Below are 18,907 nucleotides of genomic sequence, written 5' to 3' on the forward strand. Positions count from 1 at the left end.
AGTTGGGGACACTTAATTTCTAGCGATTATCGTCGATTTGATTGCACAGATACCATTTAAACTAAACTGACCTAGACAATGACATCTCTGAATTCAATAATGAAAATGCCTTTAACTGAAAATTTAGAAAATTGAGTGTTTAATGTTATCATTATACATTACTGACACTCTATCCTCCAATTTGATACTGTTAAGTGCTTTGACACAATCTGTATTGTTAAAAGCGCTATATAAATAAAGGTGACTTGACTTGACTTGACTTGACTGGTAGCCCATGAAGAATCATAGCAATGGTTCGCCCGTTGCTCATGGTTTCTCCTGCATCTCTCAGGGCTGTGATGATGTTCTCTGCTCTTATTAAGTAATCGCTAACACTCTCGTTGTCAGTCATGCATATCTGGGTTAACGATGTGTACATATTTATTATCCGTGGCTTACTTTTACCTGAATAATGTTCCTCCATTATTTTCAGGGCTTTCCTGCCATCGTCAGCAGCTTTATGTCTTATCAGAGATTAGCTTTTATCATCTATCAGTCTTATCAGTTCAGCGTAGCAATCAGCATTTTTCGTCTGTCTTCAGCTAGCTGTTCAGCGTTGCTAATGCAAAATAATCTCTTTTAGCTTTAGAGTATGCAGATAGCCTAGGAATCTTGTCTCTCAAAGATCATATTTATCTTCCAATCCGTAAAACAGAAGCTGTGGTACCTGGAATCCTGCCACTCTACTCGCCATTTTATGGAGTCGCTGACTTTTTGCTTCCTTTCAGCTCTTTACTGAATAATGTGTAATACGTTGCGTTTAACTTGCTCAAAAACGCTCGCTTGAATGAATAAATGAATGAAGCATTTATATAGCGCTTTATTGTGTATTGCTATACACCCAAAGCGCTTTACAATCATGTGGGGGGGGTCTCTCCTCAACCACCACCAGTGTGCAGCATCCACTTGGATGATGTGACGGCAGCCACAGGACAACGGCGCCAGTGCGCTCACCGCACACCAGCTACAGGTGGAGAGGAGAGAGAGATAGAGCCAATCAAGTGGATGGGGATTATTAGGAGGCCATGATTGACAAGGGCCAGAGGAGGGAATTTGGCCAGGACACCGGGGTTACACCCCTACTCTTTACGATGAGTGTCATGGGACTTTTAATGACCACAGAGAGTCAGGACCTCGGTTTAACGTCTCATCCGAAAGACGGTGCTTTTTTACAGTATAGTGTCCCTGTCACTATACTGGGAGTTAGGACCCACACAGACTGCAGGGTGAGCACCCCCTGCTGGCCTCACTAACACCTCTACCAACAGCTACCTAGTTTTCCCAGGAGGTCTCCCATCCAGGTACTGACCAGGCTCAGCCCTGCTTAGCTTCCATGGGCAACCGGTCTTGGGCTGCAGGGTGATATGGCTGTGGTTTGGCTTGTTTCTGTGACTGGGCCCATGACCTGTTGAGCTTGAGTGCGCAGTTCACCATCACTCGTTCACGAAAACAAAAGCAAAACATTGCTCAGGGTTTATTCACCTCTTCGACATGCTCTTTTATTCAGCATAAACCTTTCACAACACATCCGCATCAGCTCTAGTACAACGTAGAGACGTAAACACGTAACAACATATGTCATCACTCCCGTACCATAATACCTTCAAATAAAACAATAGGTAATTTGTCTGATACCGTAATGTGATGTATAAGAGTGCAATACTTAACACTACTAATAATAAATCATTTCCAATCAGTAGCCCATGTACAATGTAGCTAATAGTAGAACACTCTTAAATTGGAATTTAATGTTTGTGTATTCAGTTGGGCTTAGAGCAATTATAGTACTTTCATGGAGTGTAGCAGCAGTATCATTGCATTCAGATCTCGTTATTAGCGAAATGTTAGTAGCAGTATGCATAGCAAATCAAGTCAAATTATTACTAGTGTTTATAGCAGCGGCAGCAGAAAGTATCTGGTTGAATGAAATTTCAGTGATAACGCATGGGGTAAGTAACTCTTTAAAATTGAAATTGGCTTTTATTACTTAGTTTATTTAACAGGGCATACAGACATTTTGTGAACTTTACATTTTTGTGAATTTTAGTGAAACAGGCATTATTTGTTTGTGTTTCATTGTTTAATAAAGACGCTTATAGTAATTCTAAGTATTTTCGTATGCATAGCTATTCAGATCGCAATTTTTAATAGCAGCAGAATGGCATAGCAAATTCAGATATAATGTTAGAAATAATATTAGCAACATTCTGCATAGCAACCAATTATTATTGCTAATATAGCAGGGGCAGCAGAAAGTACTTTAGTTGCATGAAATTTCAGTGATAATGCATGGATGGGCTACAGCAATTCTAGTAATTTCATGGAGTGTAGCAGCAGTATCCATAGAATTTCAGATTGCGTTATTAGCGAATTATTAATAGCAGTATGCATAGCAAATCAAATTATGCATTTAGTTGCAGCAGCAGTTGGTAAAACATAGTTTACATTTACATTTATTCATTTTGCAGACGCTTTTATCCAAAGCGACTTACAATTGCTGAAGTTTCAATGACTAAAAATAGATGGTATGTGAACTCTTCAAGCGCATCATTTGCGTTTAATTTATTTAAAAAGGGCTTATAGCAATTCTAAGTACCTTTGTGCAGCTGTAGCAGCATTATGCATAGTTATTCAGATCGCATGTAGCAAATTTAATAGCAGCAGCATGCATAACAAATTCATATGCAATGTTAGAAATAATATTAGCAGCAGGAAGTCAAATTATTGTTGCTAATATAGCAGCAGCAGCAGAAAGTACTTTAGTTGCTTGAAATTTCAGTGATAACGCATGGGGTAAGTAACTCTTTAAAGTGAAATAGGCATTTTATTTCTTTGCTTATTTAACAGGGCTAACAGTAGATTTTGTGAACTCTTCAAAGCGAAATAGGCATTATTTGATTGCGTTTGCTTGTTAATAAAGACACTTATAGAAATTCTAAGTACTTATGCACTTATATACATATATTTGCCTAACTACTTATATGCCTAATTAATGGAACTCTCAGCAGTTCAGTCTCTTGTGCAGTAGCAGCAGCGTGCACAGCATTTCTATGTTGCAAATTTTAATTTGGACAATTAATATAAAAGCAGACAACAACATTTAAATGAAGTCACTGTAGTGTCTTGCTCAAGACCATCTGGTAATGAGCCATGCATTTAGCAATGATGTGTTCATACAATGCAAACATTATTGTTCTTAATATTCAATATAAATATTTTAAATTATCAAAATAATAAGCAGCTGCTTTTGAGGTAGAATTAGTCCTGGGCATATGACACCGCAACCACAGGGTGTACAGTGATTTATTATTTCGCCAAATATATTGTTAGCTTATTAATAAGTTAAAGGTAAGTATTTCCATTACATTAATGTTGATGAATGTTAATGGGGGATTACAACTCTTGAATGACATTTAAAACTATTTGCTCAGGCCGCTCGAGCCTGAGTCAGGTGGTTGCAGGGGGTTACTTCATCTATCAGCCTACAGTGTGATTCCTGTTTGTTAATGATACACATAGTGCACGTTTCTACCTAGGTAAGTTTGAGCTATTGGCTCAGACACACATAGTTATTTAGATCATTAGTTAAATAAACCTAACTGTACAGCACCCAGGTTCACATTGTTAAGCCACTAGCTACATTAGCCCAGAAACACATTTAACTCAGGTCACTAGTTTGATCTGGTCAACCGATCAGGTACACACAGCCACAGTTCACTAGCGTTAAGACATTCGGCAAAGCCAGCCTAGGCTCACATAGATAGCAAACACACGGTCTCAAAGCTCTCCGGAGCAGCAGCAGTACATATGTCTTGGCAATAGATCTGCTTGTTCTGGGGGTTTTATCTTTAATATTTCTTCTGCCTTATAGGAATGATTTTAAGCATATTATTTAATTGTTTATTAAATAACAAACATATTCAATTGTTTTGTTTTCTTCATCCAGCTTTGTTGGGGGGTTATTTTATATGCTATATTTGTGCAGCAGTATGTCTTAAATACTCACAGCACTGTACTGCCATATGCATTGGCAGTAGCAAGTTCCTGTACTTGCTTGCAGCAGCAGCAATAATCTACAACAACAGAAATAACCAACAGCAGCAGCGTAGCAGATCTATTCCACCAAGACCAAATACATTAACAATGTCATATACATCACCATGCCAAAATCTTCCGAGAGTTGATATGATTGAACTGATTATATTTTACTTGATATCTTCATTCTTAAATATGCCTTAGTCAGGATTTTCTAGGTCAATTAATAAATATGTGACCCTGGACCACAAAACCAGTCTTAAGTTGCTGGGGTATATTTGTAGCAATAGCCAAAAATACATTGTATGGGTCAAAATTATCGATTTTTCATTTATGCAAAAAATCAATAGAATATTAATTAAAGATCATGTTCCATGAAGATATTTTGCAAATTTCTTACCATAAATGTATCAAAACGTAATTTTTGATTAGTAATATGCATTGCTAAGAACTTAATTTGGACAACTTTAAAGGTGATTTTCTCAATATTGAGATTTATTTGCACCCTCAGATTCCAGATTTTCAAATAGCTGTATCTCAGCCAAATATTGCCCGATCCTAACAAATCATACATCAATGGAAAGCTTATTTATTCAGCTTTTAGATGATGTATAAATCTCAATTTCGAAAAATTTACACTGGTTTTGTCGTCCAGGGTCACATATATGATTAGGGCTGTCGCGATAACCGCAATATCGCAATACCGCGCTATTGATGAGCATAACCGCAGAGGAATGCAACAACCGCAGCAACCGCGATATTTCAGTGTTTTCTTTTTCGTAAGGTTACGCCCTTCTTGTTTTACACTTCGTGCATGTGTACTGAATATTAGTAATGATAACAATGTGTATCATGCTGATTTGCACAGAGGCTCAGTAAATTTGCACTTAACAAGCCTAAACAGACAGCGAGTGAGAGAGATCGACTGATCGCGTGCGATTACCTGCGTCTGTCCTTCAGGCCGAGTCATATGTGAAAACATGTTGTCATGTCCAAGGAAAGCGAAATCTGTCTTGGCATCGACGCTCTGCTGGTCAGCTGAGCCTTTAAAAGTGGCGCTCAAAGTTAAAATGATTTAAACAGCGTGTTTCATTACAAATCTCTGAATGAATCAGCGCTTTTGAACGTGTAGTTGAATGAACGGTTTAAAGGCTCACTCAAAGACAGTCTCTTGCCGCCACCTTGAGGCGAAACAATGAAGCTGCACTGACTGACAGCCGTCTAGAACACGCAGGTGAAATATCAACAGAAAAATGATCTTGTCAGTCAGATTCGAGGATCAGAACTAACTGTTATATATATATATATATATATATATATATATATATATATATATATATATATGTATATGTGGACCGTTATTTTGTCATTCTCTTCTGTTTACTTCACTTCCTGTTTCAACGCGATTTAGTTTCGGTTTTATTGGTTTCTGAATATGACCTCCGTACATCGTAACACATATTTTATATATATATATATATATATATATATATATATATATATATATATATGTATATGTGTGCGCGGTAATACCGCATACCGCGCTATTGAGCCACTCAAAATTACCGCAAGGGAAATTCCTTAACCGCGACAGCCCTATATATGATTAATTAATTATAGATTAATCATAATTAAAATATAGATTAATTATGCCTCACTGGTCTAGTCGGAATGTTTTTGCTAATTTTTTGTGCTATTCTGCACTAAAACAACTTTTTATTCCACACCATTAACCAAAATTTTCATCTGTACATCAGTGGATTTATATCAGGACCTATGCACTTTTCTTTTATGATTTTGTGATTGTTTGAGAGTTGTTTGTGGTAAAGAGAAAGCTGTTAGTGTAAGTAGACTGAATAAATGACATCTTTGCTGAGTGAAGAAAAATTATTTAGACAACCTGCTCTATTTCAAGCCACAAATGGAAGAAAAAAAAGCCTGTCTTCTCCAAAATCCCAATAGGGACTCAATTACCATTTAAACTGCTTATTCTTTTATTGCAAAACCATTCATGCACACAGTTCACAAACACCCAGCCTTCACTGTTCATTCATATTTTCTCACCTTCCTCATGTCTTTGGCTCTCCTCCCTCTCTTTCTCTGATCTTTCATTTCTTACTTTTTGATATTCTTCACTACACTTGCATTGTCAGTTCAGATGCTGAGGTACAGAATGTGTAATGCTGGATCTCACCTAGGGGAAAGAAAGAGAGAAGGTGAGAAAGAGGGAGCGACAGACATACCCGCGGGTTATGCTGACACCTGCAGCACATTAAAATGGACTGAAGAGAAAATGAACTCTTACTTGCATATAGTGATTTCCTAAAACTTGAACACTTCTGAAAGAAGTCAAAATTAACATTTGGGTACGTATAGCAGAATGCTCTAATTATAAATATTAAGATACGATAGTGCTCAAAAGCTTTAAACTGGTAAGATTTTTCAAATGTTTTTGCAATAAATGCATATTTTATCCAAAACACAGTAGTATGAGAAGAAAAGTTGATAGGCATCATCTCCTCAACAGAATAAGTGATCAGAATGTCAGATTTGTATCAAGCACACTTAGCAAGAAGCTACAGACAGTGAACTGACAGACAGACAGGCAGGCAGAGTGAAGATAAGAGGAATATTTAGATGCAGATATGGCTTGACAACTGTCATAGTGGAAAAGAAGTGAATGAAATACAGAAAATGGGTTGAAGGAAGGATATATGGAGCAACTGAGGTTCACTGAAGAAATGATTTTTCGAGCAAATGGAAATCATCCTTTGAAGAAAGAAAGATTTAGATACTTTGTGAATGAGAGAGTGTGTGTTTGTATACTCCAATAGCTTCTAGAGTTATCACACCTCTGCAGGACTGGAAAAAAACTAAAATCCAGGTTACAAAATCTGTTTGACTTACCCTAAAGCTTTAGTCATAATGCTCAGTAATTATCTGTTTTTGCTTTGGCATTATACAGAAGGTGGAGTGTCTCACTGTTCACAGCTTTTCATTAAAGAGCTACAATTGTTACAAACAAAAAGTAGGAAAATACTGGTAAACTGGAGTGAATTAAAACAATAGGCTAATAGGTAATACTGTATGTTGAAAGGAATCCATTATGCATATGCATAGTGCCTAGTATTGAATTAAGAACCACAGTAAAACAAACTTTCATTGTTTGAGATACTATCATTACATCTCATTTAGAAATAGAGAGAGAAAAATCCTTCAAGTATTTTATAGCAGTTGATCAACACCAGGCTGTGACATTTAAACAGAACCGCACATATTAGATCTCAGATCATCTGATCTGAAACTTATTAAACCCTTGTATCCTTTTTCATTATATTATCTTTGGCCTTTGTAGGGGTTGTTTATAACACACATCTCTCAGAGAGAAGACTTAAGGTCACTAAACACAGAGGGGACCTGTGCTTTAAAAATGTCATATAAAAATAGAAATTTCAGATGCTGCGTGAATACTGCAATATAATTGCAATACTTTCTTTTCCAGCTAGCCAGGTAATTTAACACCACAATTTTAGCCGACTGAAATGATAACTAATAGGCTTCATCTCACCTTATTTTCATGAGAAGCACAATTTTACTGGAAATGATGAATACAGCAAGATAAATTATTTAATTTAATTTAAATGTAAGATTCAAAATTTAATTCATGAAGAAAAAAAAAGTAGAACCATGTTCACTTTCATTTTGGACCAAATTGTATTTTAGTAATGCTTTGGCAACTTAAAGCCTTTTTTAAACAAGGCAGTAAAAAGAGAGAAAGAAGAGAATCACCTCAGTTTCTGCATCATTCCTTTAAAAACAATTGGCCATTTTATAGCCTTAAAGGTCCCATGGCATGAAAATTTCACTTTATGAGGTTTTTTAACATTAATATGAGTTCACCTAGCCTGACTATGGTCCCCCAGTGGCTAGAAATGGCGATAGGTGTAAACCGAGCCCTGGGTATCCTGCTTCGCTTTTGAGAAAATGAAAGCTCAGATGGCCCAATCTGGAATCTTCCCTTTATGTCGTCATACGGGGAAAGGTTACCTCCCTTTCTCTGCTTTGCCCGCCCATGAGAAAATGAGCTACTACCGTGCGACGTGAGCGCAATATTTTTTTTTCCTCGAGAGACATCATGGCTTGCAAAGGAGCGAAGCATAGCAGTTGCTCAGTGTTTGGATGTACAAATGAACACCAAAGTATTTTTTTAGTTCCTTCATCCGAGCCTATGGCTAGCATTAGCTACATGATAATAACTGAAACAGCATACATAAACAAACCAACTAAAGTACCGTATCCAGACACAATATTTTAAACTAACCATTCGGAGACGTCCTGCTGTAGCCGCTGATCAGATTCTGGGTCAAACTGAAAAGCTTGAATGACTGCCTGTCTATGAGCCATTGTGATACATCCACTGTCAACATTAGCGCATGGTAGCGCAAGCTGGTTAAGGCCACACCCCCACCCTCCACCTTGCCCCGCCTCTCTCATCCTTAAAGCTACAGACACAGAACGGCACGTCCTAAGGAAAGCTCATTGTGGGACTGGCTCATAGTGGCTGAAATTCTGCACCAAGGCTGAATTTCGGCAAACAGACCTCAGATACAGTATTAGGGACCACTTAGGCCTATATAAAAGCATCCAAAAAGCAGCATGTCATGGGACCTTTAAGCATTTCAATCAAGAGCACAATACCTGCTGATTTACACAGTCAGTTGAGGGATAGATGACTCTTTCTCTTTTACTTTCTTATTGCTTCAAGAATTGGACCAATTATCCCCAACGGCTGCCTAGCTTGCTGTTGACATTTAAAAGTGACCTGCTGTTTGTCTGTGTGTCTGTAACATCACTCTCTAAGCAAATGGGTAGTCAGCTACATTATACTGGCATTATATATTATGCTGGGATTTTATTGGCACCATATCCTGATTGTTTAGTTTAGATTTAAACAGGTCAACTTTTTCCCCGAGGTCTTCTATCATTTTTGTGGGAACATCAATCATAATTTATTTTCTTCACAACCATTTTCCAGCCTCTCACTAATCCCCCAGCTTGCACAACCTTTGTTTTTTCAAAATTTCTTTGTTTTTTTAAGGCTGTGTTAATGGCTTTGAGGGAAGGAAATCATAAAAACAGTTGGGAAAAAGACAATCCAAGAGTAAGAGTATTGCTTAAGTTCACAGAGGGAAATAGACATCCGTTCCAGCCCATTTCCCATGATCACTCAGTGTAATCAGGCGAGAGCACGACATGACGCTGCAAATTACCTAGCACTTCCTCATTTTAACTGTACACCTCTCTCTCTTTTTGTGTCATTCTTTCTACTTTTGACTTTCCTTCTCTCTCACACGCACACTAATCCCCTATAATATTTTAGACACCTCCTCTGACACTACAGTAAAATTGGAAACTAGATTGCAAAACTCTGCATTATAGCTTCTGGAATGTCAGTTAGTTTGAACCTCAGCCAGTTAAATATTTAAGAGCTACTAATGTACACATACCCATTATGAAGAAATGAGGTCAATGAAAGCGACTCTCTCAAACTCTCACACTCATTAAATGAATTTTATTTTACTGCTGCCTCTCTGATTAAAGGCCTGGTTAGAATGCAGAAGTATGCACGAGGTGAGAGCATGTAACAAGTGTATATCCAATATAAATGTAACATTGTAGTTCAGTTTAGCTCAGCATATTATGAGAGAATCTCAGATAAAATTTATGAGAGACTACAAATTAACAAGACTCAACCCTGCAACATGGCCCAATGTGCACAAACTCCTCAGGAAAATGTTTTCAGACTGGGCTCTGGGCAGGGCCGGTGCTAGCTACAGGCAGAGCAGGTGATTGCCTAGGGCCTCGGGCTTTGAGGAGGGGCCTCCATAACCGTAACATCCCCTATATGCACCAGTCAAGACGGGTAGCAAATACTAGCCTCTATGCTCACTGGATATAGTTGAATTGTCACTCATCTGCAATTAAACCAATTAATGTTGCAGTTTTAAAGCGGATCCCGCCTTTTGATGCGTAACGCCTTCAATGTTTGCATAAAGAACACATTCTTCAGGTGCCTCGAACTTGCGAAGCAAACGGCTATATAGGCACGCAAAGAAGTACAGCTCCTAATGCAGGTGTGTGAGTTGTCGTCATCTATTTTAGAGTGATTGCGATGGAATTGCATTTCTGGAAAGATCATTCACCGATTTATTATGAGTTTAAAAGAGCGCGAGTGCCGTTGACGTGCCCAGACACGGCGCTTTGAATTTGCGCGTACAATGAATGACATCGCGTCGGGAGCTGACTAGCAAAATAGCTGCAAAAGTAAAAGCAGAGAAGGTTGTATTCAAAGTTAAAATGCAAACACACTAGAATATTTTTTATTTTTGAAAATAAATGATCTCAGATGTGTGTAACTTCTAAATTCTGCTGATGATTACATTACTGCTTTAACATAACACTTATAATCTCAGTTCCCTGTCGATACCGTGCGTACTGCGTCTTGTTTTAAAGACACTATGGGAAAAAGCCTTTTTTCTCCTGAACTGAAGCCTTTTTCAATCACGCAGTGAAACTGCACGGCCATTGGTTCGTGCAGTGTGTTAAAAACGAAGCCCGCCAGAGCCTGCCAGAATGGGCGGAGCCATCTGGCTATATAAGCGAGCGTTTTGCCATAGAATCCTCAGATTTCTTCTCCTTCAGTGACAATGACTTCGCTCTCTGCTGATCCCAGAAGTAGGACCCAGCGACCTCAATCTGCTCGGCTGATTCTCCACCTTTTCCTCGCGCTTCAGCGCTGCAGCAGTTCCGGTCCTGCTTCCCCTGCAGCCATCCAGCGACTTCTAAAATAGCTTCCTAAAAGAGCTTGGCGTTGTTGCAAATGCCACGCCATTATTGCGGTTCGTGCAGGTCTCCCCGATGACGGCCACATCGAGTGCGTTACCTGCTTGGGGAAATCCCAAGATCACAGGGACGGACTGTTCTCATTGCGAGAACATCAGTCTCGCCTCTCTGCGCTCGTGGATAGCTTTCTTTTCAGAGAGCGATTCCGCCCCCTCGTGCCCTCCTGTTTTCTTCCTCCCGGGAAAAAACAGAGGGGCAGAGGACTTCAGCGCCTGGTTGCGAGCGAGTGAGCTCACGTCGACTCAGGTCCCACATGTCTCGCCCTCGCCACACAGAGAGGTTTCCCTCGTCCTCTTTACCCAGCTTGACCAGCCATGCAGGACCACTTCAGCGCTCGCTGGACGCTCCTACGCTTCAGCTGGACAGGTGGCTTTGGCGCTCCATTTTATGGTGGTCCTCCAGGTCTTTCAAGCCAAGCTCCTCTCATCTGTAGACGAGTCTGACCCTGACCCTGTGACTCTCAGGGAGCTGAGAAGTGCAACGGACCTGGCTCTACACGCAACCAAGAACACCGCTCAGGCAATTGGGAGGTCCATGGCCAGCCTGGTGGTACTCGAGCGCCACCTGTGGCTAACGCTGACAGAAATCAAGGATGCAGACAAGGTCCCCTTCCTTGATGCCCCGATTTCCCCCACCGGCCTCTTTGGACCGGCGGTTGAAGGGTTTGCTGAGCGGTTCTCGGAGGCGCAGAAGTCGTCCCAGGCTATGCGACACTTCCTTCCAAAGCGCTCAGCGCCCCCGAACCTCCCGAAGCATAAAGGTCCCCGCCCTTGAGTAGTGCTGGACCCTGAGCCTCCTAAGCCATCCTGATCCAGCAGAGAGGAAGAGGAGGGGTTCAGTTCTCGCCTCGGCCAGAACTCCCCCAAAGACAGCTCGCTTTCACACTCCATCCCTCCGAGCACCTTTGAGCAATGGAGTTTTGCCCTTCGGCGGTCACGTCCTGCAGGTGCAGCGCGTACCCAAATGTTTTACCGCTGTGATAGCGGACCCACATACTCAAAAGTGCAAAATTCCTCTTCATACTCTCTCACTCACAAATTCAGGTTCCCTGCCCCCGCGGAGAGCCTTTATTCAGAAAAAAATAGGTCCTCTCACATCCCGGCTATTGGCCTGGGCAGTCATACCAGACGTGTTGAGTTGGGTTCTAAAAACAATTCAATGAGGCCACTCACTTCAGTTCGCTCACAGGCCACCTCGTTTCAGAGGTATTATTCTCGGACAACATATCTCTCGTTCTCTGACAGGAAGTGCAAACACTGCTTGCAAAAGGTGCGGTGGAGATAGTGCCCCCAGCGAACAACGAGTCAGGCCTTTTCAGCCTCTACTTCCTTGTCCCAAAAAGAGATGACGGGTTGAGACCCATTCTGGATGTTAACTGTCAAACAGATCCTCACGGACATTTGCCCTGAGGGCTGGTTTTTGACAGTGGATCTGAAAGATGCGTACTTTCACATCCACATAGCCCCCATCACAGACTGTTCTTGAGATTCACGTTCAAGGGCGTGGCCTATCAGTATGCAGTCCTTCCATTTGGAATGTCTCTGGCCCCACGTACTTTTACAAAGTGCATAGACGTGGCTCTTTCCCCTCTGAGACAAATGGGAAATCGCATATTGAACTAGCTCGACGATTGGCTGATTCTAGCCAGATCAGAATGGGAATTGGTCGCTCACAGGACACTGTTGCTCAGCCACTTAGAGTGCCTCGGGTTGAAGATCAACCTGTAGAAGAGTCAGTTGTTGCCCAGACAGCGGGCTGTCTTTCTGGGAATGACTTTCGACTCTGCCCAAATGCGGGCATGGATCATGCCGGAACAGTCCCTGACCATTCAGCAATTGGCGGCATCCTTCAAACCCGGGACAGCACGTCCCTTGAAGGTTTTTCAGAGGCTGCTCGGTCTCATGGCAGCCGCCGCCTCTGTTATACCTCTGGGCCTGCTCCATATGCGGCCAATTCATTTTTGGCTCAAAGTCCGTGTTCCACCCCACGCCTGGCACAGCTTTGTGTCATGATAGACCATCGCTGTGTCAAAGCTGTGGTTCCCTGGACAACCCTCCACCTGTTTCAAACAGGTGTGCGGTTGGATTTGACCTCCAGAAGAAAAGTGGTTACAACGGATGCCTCCAACTCGGGTTGGGGCGCCCTGTTGGAGGGCAATCTTGCGTTCCTGGTCAGCCCCGGAGCAACACCTACATATCAACTGCCTAGAAATGTTGGCGGTTTTCCTAGCCCTGAAAACCTTCCTGCCGGCCTTGAGGGGGCACCACGTCTTTGTCCGGTCAGACAGTATGACAGTGGTGGCTTTCATCAATCGCCAAGGAATCAGAATCAGACACAGCTTTATTGCCAAGTATGCTTGCACATATAATGAATTTGTTTTAGTGACATAAGCTTCCAGTACACACAGACAACAACACACAGACAATAAAAATAAGATGAGAATAAAAAATACACATATGTCAACATAAATAGACAAAAATTGAAAAATAAATTGAAAAATAAATAAAAATTGTATGTACAGTTGTGCTATAAATGACAGAATGGAATAGAATAAAATGAGATGCAGGGATGTGCTAGGATGGAGGTGGTGACAAATAAATATAAGGTTATGGCACATTTTTATTGCATAATGTGGGGAACATTTAACTGCTCATAAGGTAGATTGCCTGGGGGAAGATGTCTGAGTTTTGCTGTAAACCATGGCTTATCATTGTTGAATGTTAAATAAGTCCTGGTAGGAATGCATATACCCTCACAGAAATTAATATAGGATGTTACAGTCTCTGTGAGTACGTGCAGATCGGTGGTAGCAGCTTAAAAAACACTCCAATCAGTGCAGTCGAAACAGGCTTTTGTTGGTCCATCTCTTTACAGTCTTTACTACAGGTTTAGCAGATTTAAGTTTTTGCCTGTAGGTTGGTATAAGATGAACCAAGCAGTGGTCAGAGAGCCCCAAAGCTGCCTGTGGGACAGAGTGGTATGCATCCTTTATTGCTGTGTAACAGTGATCCAGTATATTACTGTCTCTGGTGGGACATGTAACATGCTGTTTGTATTTTGGCAGTTCACGGGAGAGATTGGCTTTATTAAAGTCCCCAAGAATGATTAAAACAGAGTCTGGGTGTTGTTGCTCTGTCTCTGTGATCTGATCAGTGAGTTTCTGTAAAGCTGAGCTCACGTGCGCCTGCGGAGGAATGTAAACACTCACGAGAATGAACGAGTGAAACTCCCGCGGCAAATAGAACAGCTTACAGTTAATGAAGAGCACTTCTAGATCGCGACAGCGCATCTTCTTTAACACTGTTACATCTGAACACCACCTTTCATTGGTGTAAAAGCATGTTCCGCTGCTGCGCAATTCCCCGTTGATTCTGCGTTGCGGTCCGCTCTGAACAGCTGGAAACTCAGCAGATTTAATGCGCTGTCTGGTATGGCTTCATTCAGCCAGGTTTCCGTGAAACACAGAGCAGCAGAGTGTTAGAAATCCTTATTTGTCTGGGAGAGCAGAAGAAGTTTGACCGTTTTTTTGGGTAGAGAGCGGAGATTTGCCAGATGGATGCTAGGCAATGGCATTCAACATCCGCGCTGGCTGAGCTTCACAAGCGTGCCGGCTCGCTTCCCCTGTCTGCGCATCCTGAAGTGTTTGATCAGCGCCGCTGCTCCGCCAACTACTATGTTCAGCAAAATGTCTGAATAATCGAAAACCGGTAGAAGATTTTGTGGTGTGTTCTGCCAAATGTTCAGCAGTTCATCCCTGGTGAAACTGATCGTGTTTGAAAAAAAACAAAAAAAAAACAGAAAAAACTAGCAAAAACACTAAAACAACTGGAGAGCGAAGCACCGTGGCTGCGCCATCTTGACAACATATCTAAGGTGGGCTCAGGTCGCACTCTCTTTACAGAATGGCTTGACACCTCCTATGGGCACAGAAAGAACTCCTCTCGTTAAGGGTGGTTCACGTGCTGGGCAGGTTGAAGCTTGGTGCAGACATGCTGTCCAAAGGCAATGTAGCTCCAGGGGAATGGACTCTACATCCTCAAACGATTCTGAAAATCTGGGTTGGCTTCGGGAAGGCAGAGGTCGACCTCTTCGCCTCAGAAGTCAACTCTCACTGCCCAACATACTTTTCGATACAGCCACAACTGGCCCAGTGCTCGCCTGTACGTGTGTGATTCTTCAGGTCATCAGGCGGGACAGGCAGACAAAGTGCTTTCTTGAGTTTGGACCTAACGACTGTAAGGTCATCCTAAAACCAAGACATGGCTCTGTTCAGAGCACAGGTGATCACCTTGTTGGTGCTTCCCGTTGCAGATGGTGAGCAGGGTACCAATTTGCTCTGTCCAGTGAGGGCACTGAGAGTATATTTAGAGCACTCTAGCCTGTTTAGGCACTCAGAGCAGCTCTTTGTTTGCTTTGGAGGCCGCCATAAGGGGCTGCCGGCATCCAATCAGCAACTCTCGTGCTGGACAGTAGATGTGATAGCCTTGGCTTATGCCTCAGAAGGCTTACAATGCCCCATAGGTGTGAGGGGGCCCACTCCACAAGGGGGATGGCCTTCTCCTGGGCATGGTCCAGCGGGATCTCTATTGGTGAGATTTGTGCGGCCGTTGGCTGGTCATCGCCATCAACATTTGCCAGATTTTATAATTTTTATAGCGAAGCTGGTTGTATTTGTGCTAATCAGCTACTAGCTTATAGCACAGTGTGCTCATGTTCTTGGGAGTCCATGTCTCGTGCTCTGAGACTGGGCTCGCAGGACAGAGTATTCTGTATCTGCTCATAGCGCCGCGTGATTGGATGTATTCCCCAAAGCGTCATACGCAATGGGAGAGACTGTTCGAAAGGGAATTCTCCGGTTACTAACGTAACCTTGGTTCCCTGAGATAAGGGAACGAGCGTTGCGTCACTTGCCTCGCTATAAGCTGCATGCAAATCGATGACTGTCGTTTCAGTCGAATGATCTGATGAATGGTGCTCTGAGCCGACCTATATAGTGCAAATAAGCGAAAAGACCGAATATATTGTTCCGAACAATGACGTGACGCGATCAAACAGAAGCGCGCACTAATGCAGCAAACACGTCTGCAGTGTGAAAGCATTCAAAACTGTCTGAGACATCCCCATTGTGTCTGGTATTCGGCCTTCGGCCCAGTGTTTCATTTTGTTCGGCTTCAGCCAAGAATTGTCATTTCGGTGCATCCCTAGTTCAAACAACATGTAAAAGTGAATTTTGCATAATAGGTGCCCTTTAAAGGGGTTGCTATGGCTCTGCAAAAAAAGTAAAAATAAAATAAAATAACATTACATTAAAACATTTAATGTATATTTATATTTCAAATATATATACATATATATATTGGTTCTTTTGAATTTTCTATTCATTAAAGTGTACCACAGTTTTCAGCAAAGAAATGTTCTCAAAAGACCAAGGATCATATAACACTGAAGACTGGAGTAATGGCTGCTAAAACTAAAGGAATTAAAAACGTAGTTAATCACACATCTTTCCATGCAGAGAACGACGGGGTACCACACAGCATCATTTCATCTTTCATTTCCACGTTAATCAAACTCTTAATCAGAGACTATTTCAGCACAAAACAAGAGAAAGAATCAAGAGATGGGTGCAGAGATGCCCATTACTGTCATAACTCAATAGTTTCGGTTTTTGTTGGAGCAAAATGCAAACAGGATGTTCTTCCAAAGGTTGTTTTTGTCTAACCAAGGGGTGGACATGTGCCAATGAGCCAACAATGGACAAACATGTTTTTCCACATATTCTTCAGCTCACATTTATATACACAAACACACAGTAAAATAAAGGGGAAAACTTACAAATAAATAAATTAAAAAACTGTGCTCTTAGTGTAGTTTGTTTACACGTTATCTGTGTTGTTTTAGCACCTGATTCACTAAAGGAATTATATTCAGGTAACGTGTAAACAAACAAAATTAGCACTGACCACAATTTGATGAATCATTTGATGAATTACTGCTGTCAAGATCACAAATGCACACAAACATCCCTTTTAAAGCAAATTATGTTTACCACCAGCTTTCCATAAGCAGTAATAGTACAACATTAATTACAGGTGCTGGTCATATAATTAGAATATCATCAAAAAGTTGATTTATTTCACTAATTCCATTCAAAAAGTGAAACTTGTATATTATATTCATTCATTACACACAGACAGATATATTTCAAATGTTTATTTCTTTTCATTTTGATGATTATAACTGACAACTAAGGAAAATCCCAAATTCAGTATCTCAGAAAATTTGAATATTACTTAAGACCAATACAAAGAAAGGATTTTTATAAATCTTGGCCAACTGAAAAGTATGAACTTGAAAAGTATAAGCATGTACAGCACTCAATACTTAGTTGGGGCTCCTTTTGCCTGAATTACTGCAGCAATGCGGTGTGGCATGGAGTCGATCAGTCTGTGGCACTACTCAGGTGTTATGAGAGCCCAGGTTGCTCTGATAGTGGCCTTCAGCTCTTCTGCATTGTTGGGTCTGGCATATCACATCTTCCTCTTCACAATACCCCATAGATTTTCTATGGGGTTAAGGTCAGGCGAGTTTGCTGGCCAATTAAGAACAGGGATACCATGGTCCTTAAACCAGATACTGGTTGCTTTGGCACTGTGTGCAGGTGCCAAGTCCTGTTGGAAAATGAAATCTGCATCTCCATAAAGTTGGTCAGCAGCAGGAAGCATGAAGTGCTCTAAAACTTCCTGGTACTGTATATGGCTGCGTTGACCTTGGACCTCAGAAAACACAGTGGACCAACACCAGCAGATGACATGGCACCCCAAACCATCACTGACTGTGGAAACTTTACACTGGACCTCAAGCAACATGGATTCTGTGCCTCTCCAGTCTTCCTCCAGACTCTGGGACCCTGATTTCCAAAGGAAATGCAAAATTTACTTTCATCTGAAAAGAGGACTTTGGAGCACTGAGCAACAGTCCAGTTCTTTTTCTCCACAGCCCAAGTAAGAAGCTTCTGACGTTGTCTCTGGTTCAGAAGTGGCTTGGTAGCCCTCTTCCTGAAGATGTCTGAGCGTGGTGACTCTTGATGCACTGACTCCAGCTTCAGTCCACTCCTTGTGAAGCTCTCCCAAGTGTTTGAATCAGCTTTGCTTGACAGTATTCTCAAGCTTCTCAATCCCTGTTGCTTGTGCACCTTTTCCTGCCCAAATTCTTCCTTCCAGTCAACTTTGCATTTAATATGCTTTGATACAGCACTCTGTAAACAGCCACACCTTTCAGTAATGACCCTCTGTGACTTACCCTCTTTGTGGAGGGCGTCAATGTTCATCTTCTGGATCATTGCCAAGTCAGCAGTCTTCTCCATTATTGTGGTTTCAAAGAACAAGAGATACCGAATTTATACTGTAGGGATGGTCATTAATTGAAACTCAAATGTAAATATTCTAATATTTTGAGATACTGATTTTGACTTTCATGAGCTGTAAGCTCTAATCATCAAAATTAAAAGAAATAAACATTTGAAATATATCAGTCTGTGTGTAATGAATGAATATAATATACAAGTTTCACTTTTTGAATGGAATTAGTGAAATAAATCAACTTTTTGATGATATTCTAATTATATGACCAGCACCTGTACATCAGACAAATATAGCTGATGTTTGTGAATCTGGCACATCCTTTAATGAACCTAGTTTGCATAAAAGGGACATGTAAAAATGAAAAAAAAAAGAAGAAGAAATATATATATATATATATATATATATATATATATATGTGTGTGTGTGTGCGTATATATATATATATATATATAGAGAGAGAGAGAGAGAGAGAGAGAGGGTACAACGGGGCTAAAGGCACACCTTAAGAAAAAATGTGCTATTCACTGCGCCTAAAATGTATAATTGCAGAAAAAAATATACGTTTG

At 41.1% G+C, this 18,907-nt stretch overlaps 1 protein-coding gene across 6 annotated transcripts in view; it reads right to left on the reverse strand.

The window, feature by feature from the left end:
* myripb (myosin VIIA and Rab interacting protein b) overlaps positions 1-18,907 on the reverse strand; it is a 240,122-nt gene that overhangs the window by 166,673 nt on the left and 54,542 nt on the right. For 2 of the 6 annotated variants that reach the window (XM_058765742.1, XM_058765743.1), the window contains exon 2: positions 6,139-6,268. The exons of 2 other annotated variants lie outside the window; for them this stretch is intronic. The gene's annotated coding sequence lies outside the window, so the exon portion shown is untranslated. Of the gene's footprint in view, positions 1-5,017; positions 5,285-6,138; positions 6,269-8,395; positions 8,485-18,907 lie in introns of those variants that run through there. 2 more of the 6 variants (XM_058765741.1, XM_058765744.1) reach the window with 2 other exon arrangements.

The sequence above is a fragment of the Onychostoma macrolepis genome, chromosome 24 (assembly GCF_012432095.1).
Source record: "Onychostoma macrolepis isolate SWU-2019 chromosome 24, ASM1243209v1, whole genome shotgun sequence".
NCBI classification, from domain to species: Eukaryota; Metazoa; Chordata; class Actinopteri; order Cypriniformes; family Cyprinidae; genus Onychostoma; species Onychostoma macrolepis.